A 5,000-nucleotide genomic window follows, 5' to 3' on the forward strand; every position below is an offset into this window, starting at 1 on the left:
CATTGTAAAAGTCTGTTTGAGGTCTTATTTGTTTCTTTATCCGATAATGACTCTGCATGTAAACGCACTGACTGATATACCACATCTGTCCGTCCCTCCCTCTCTCTGTCTCTCTAACTCCTTGTATATCTCTTTGTCCCCTCAACATTCGTTGTTTCTTTGTTTTCCCTCTCAACCCTATACAGAGAGGTGCTATGCCTTGCACCCTCATTTAGGCCAAGACAAGGTGTTAATTAAAGTCACAGCCTTGATTCTGCTCTCATCTGTGCTTTTCGTGTTGATGTGTGAGCGTGTGTGCATTTGTGTTTACCTGTGTGTTTGAGTTTGTGTGTGTGTCTGTTTTTGTGTCTTTTTGTGTGTGAGCTGTATGTGTATGGGTTTGCAGGTGTAGAGAGGCAGCTGTGTGCTGTGTGTCAGGTGTGGTGCATGGTGATGCGTCAGCAGTGAGAGTGTTACTTTTAACATGTGAGGAGCTGGGGACGACACAACACTGCAACACCTTCACCAGTCAACTCACGTATGCCACATATTTGGAATCTTTTGAAGGGAGTTGTAGTTTTGCATGAATAAGAAAAAGAGGGGAAGCCACCAGGATGGTAAGTCCTGGTCATAATACGGTACACACTGACTTCTGATTAGCTGTTTACTCTGTTTTTGATGGAGAAAAGAAGAACTTCTCAGAGTGAATGTAAAAGTTAAATAACACTGGCTTTTAAATCGAGTGTCACAAAGGGGCCATTAACTTTAGTCATGCCCGTTATGGTCATATACACAGCACTGAGTGACCCACATGCACATGATTATGGCACGATCAGTGGGAAATACCAGGGAATCAATCTTAATAGTGTTATTATTATTTTCCTCTAATCTTCTGCCCTCTTTCCATAAACTGCGTAAAGTCACGGTTAAACATACCTCAGGAAATATGTATGAACATAAACGTTACATCTGGAACTGAAACTGCCCACATTTATTTTCATTTTTCCATGTATTCCTTCTACGATTACTGTTAGGGTTCAGGAGGATGCCTGTGAGAATATTGTTTCGGCGATCCAAGGATCTGAAGATGAGAACTTCAGAGGTCGAGTGTGAAAACAAAACAGACGAAAACAGCCAAATGATCCAGAGCAAAACATAACGGCGAGGAAACAGAGATGGGTCAACTCCACCCAATCTCTGAAGAAAAACATATGCATACGACCGCAAGAGTGGGGCCAGCAGTGCAGTCTGTATATTATTGCCAGCCATTAAAACAATCATGTCTGCAGAAGAATGCGCAGAGCGATTTAGGGTGATCTGGCAGATGGGTAATGACCCATGTGTCCAGCACATGGGACACCACACTACCCACCCTATGGGCCAAGACAAAGAGTGTGTGTGTGTGTGTGTGTGTGTGTGTGTGTGTGTGTGTGTGTGTGTGTGTGTGTGTGTGTGTGTGTGTGTGTGTGTGTGTGTGTGTGTGTGTGTGTGTGTGTGTGTGTGTGTGTGTGTATGTGTGTGAGTTGGCGTCTGCCTGTCAAGTAAATTAGATTTTTGGGAAATTATTAAGTGCAACTTTGTTTGTATAGGACTCATCAGTGTTAAGGGAGCATAGGTTTGTGGGGACATGGTTTAGGGAGGCCTTTCTGATGGTATTCAAACTTGTGGTCAGGGTTGAAACAACAATTTAAATGTACAAGAAATTGTGGGAAAGGGCGATTTTTTCTCTAAAGCAAACGTTTGTCACCGACACTGGCGGTGAGACACAGTGTGTCTTTATGGGGACACTGGTGGAAATGGAGAGTGCATGACTATCAACCTAAGACTAAGAAGATATCCCATTTCAGTAAAACCCTGAAACGTAATATCCTCAATCTGTCCCTAATCATCTCGATCTTCAAGGGCCTCCCACATTCACACAGCATTTGCATACAACCTACCACAACTTCCTGAGTGTGATTCTTTCCTTGACATGGTGTCAATGCACAAACACAAAACAGATTTGTGAATACTTTGGAGGGGCACCACATATTCCATAAACACATTTCACACAACCCGCTATTTCTGTTTTGTCGTTTAGGGCAAGTTTTTCGGGACTTGGCCACGCGCAACGATACTACGTCTGCAAAATAGTGAAAGATGTCTGATCAGGAAATCTGCTGCTGGTGGGAGGCAGGGCCGCAATGTATGAGCAAATGAAATAAAATCTGGAGCGCTCCTCCTAAAAACTGCTGCAGTCTTAATGGATTAGAGTGATTGGGGCTCACCATTAACTGGTGCTGCTAGCTTCTTTACAGCCATCCCAAAACAAACAAAACCACCCTTTTTCTTAACAAAAGAAAATAGAATATATATATGTTTATATATTGAGGCAGAAAGAAAGAACAGCTGCCAAGGTCATTCATGTCAAATAATAACAGGGCAAGACATTTCTGAAAGTGTGCATCTGGTGTGGGAGGAAACTGTGGAGTGTAAGCAGATTGTGAATGTAGAAAACGACAGGAACAGTAAATTGTCAATTGAATAGGAAATACCTTCAATAAAACAACCTCTAAACAAAAAAAAATATTTTTCTGGCCTAGGGTCTTTTTTCCCGGGCCTACAGCTCTCCAGGCAGGGTTAACACTATTTCAGAGATAAGTTTAGAAATGCTCCAGTTGCCTGCAGCAATGTATACTGCTTGAAATGTCCCAGTTCCTGCCAATGTCTTCAGACAGCAATATATCTGAATAATATTTAGCCTGCAGTCGGAAGTCCAAGTTGCGTTCGGTGCCAATGTCGCCCACGCTCTCTGAGAGCATCAATCTAGTGGCTGATGCTGTGTCTACAAGGAACCGTGCCTTTAGAGCCCAGGCACCACAGGACAGCGGCTTCAGAAAACACTCATTCTTATTTGAAGTGTTTGGACACCACATTGTCCTGATTTTGAAACCTGAAGAACTGATGCTTAAGTTACTAGACCTATTTCACAATTTTATTCAGCTCTATATAGTGACCTGAAGTCCATATACTATGCCTTAAGGCCTATGTACGAAATGTCTACATTAAGACAGATTTAAACCAATACAAATATGCTGAAGGCTAGCTACAACTATGACACTGATTTTGACAGGATTTATGAAAGGATCATAATCTAAGCTCACCCTTTTCACTGCTTTTAAACACATATCTGTTTTTCAGGTTACCCCTGAATGCATACAAATTGCATAAAAAGACACTCTAAAGTTCACTATTAACCAACTAATTACAGCAAAACTATTTAATAATAAGCATTCCTAAGAATAGACCTGGGATTGAAAAATAAGCTTCAGTTGCGATATTTTACCACCAGGATGTAGGGATGATTTCCAAGCCATTTAAAAAAACATTAGAGACATCACAAAGGGAGCATCCAGCAATATGTACTGTATGATAGATATGATATATCAACCTTCCAGACTACCCAGTGGACTGTACCAACTTATTTATGAAAGGTTTATTTGAATAGGGACAGATACAGAAACATAGATAAGCTTGAGACAGTCATCTGATGCTTGCATTATAGTGTTTTTAGCCAAAGCAAATTCACAACACTTTTCCCTAGTGGGGATATTGGTTAAAAAGCTAGCCAACTCTTACATATGTAAGCTGGCTCTTGGCTCTCAGTTGACTCTATAATAATCAGAGCCTAGAGAAAGCAGAACACCAGTTCACTCTGATGAACAGCCCTGTCGTTTCTCGGGGGCCCCTTGTTATCAGCAGAATGAGGGCAGTCTGAGGGCCCAGACAGCACTGAGGGACAGAAGTCCACATGTCAAGATTGCAATAGTTGACAATGACCATGGCATTATGTGTTCCTACGTTGTAAAAGAAAGCCAGAACACCAAACTGCGCTTTTACATTTGGATCAAAATCATTCACTCTCAGCCTGTCGTATCCAAAGAGACATACAGATGAGCATTAAGAAACAAACAATCAACACTGGATCGATGACAAATGTACTCTTGAAAGAATGACTGTAATCTTGCTGTGAGTAATAGATGTCTGATTTTGAAGCTACACAACATTTTCACTGCGCTCTGCCAGATTAGCACTCAACGAAAGAAAAGTTCAGCATTAAAATGTAAAAAATCCATGGCAGCTGCTCCCAGTAAGATCTAACGCACTTTTACTTTTCCCTGTTAAATTTCAAAATAAAATGTCTATTTTACTGCTATTGTTTACCACGCTTCAGGGCAGACTAATAGAACACGGCACATCCATCAGCGTTTGTTTTCCCTGACCCAGAAGAATGCTCGGGCTAATGGAATAATAGAGGATGGGCGTTTTGATGTGCTTATCAGCCACACGGCTAATGTAGGTGTATGTCGTCCCCCCCCCCAAAAAATAGAAAGAAATTTCCCAAAAACAAAATGAAAAACATCAGGGGCCGCAGTGGTAATTCCAACCGGCGGTCCCGGGCTTTATCTTTGTCCCTCTACATCCGCCCCCTTCCCCTCAGCCCCGCCGCCGCTCTACCTGCTGCACTGCTGGCCGGGATCTGCTTTTGATCCTTTTAGTGCTGTAATCCGCTTCAGCAAACAACCTCTCACTGTTCCCTTACCGTAAGCTGTTTTCCATCTGATGGCTTGATAACGCTTGTAAATTGGAAACTAATCCTGAAAGGGTTTGTTTTTTTGAGTCTGCAATCTGGTTCTTTTATTCCCCCTTCTTTTTTCCCTCTCTCTCTGACTCCCTTTTTATCACTCTCTCTTCCGTTCTTACAAAGTTTGGCCGTCAGCTGGCACCGATTTGTTATGAACAAACTCAAATTATTTCACCCTGTGGGTTCCCTCCGAAAGCGGGGGTATTTGTGTGCATTTGCAAAACGCATTAAAATATAGATTTTGAATAATGTACAATTGAAGGTATTTTCACAATGCATTGCTTATACATCAGCGGTGATTGATGTGTTTTCCTAAGCGTTCCACTATGTGCTCTTTCCATCAGCTATAGCTATACATTAGCCCTCTACCTTGCCGCTCTCCGTTTGACCACGTCGT

Source organism: Gadus chalcogrammus, chromosome 20, assembly GCF_026213295.1.
Source record: "Gadus chalcogrammus isolate NIFS_2021 chromosome 20, NIFS_Gcha_1.0, whole genome shotgun sequence".
NCBI lineage: Eukaryota > Metazoa > Chordata > Actinopteri > Gadiformes > Gadidae > Gadus > Gadus chalcogrammus.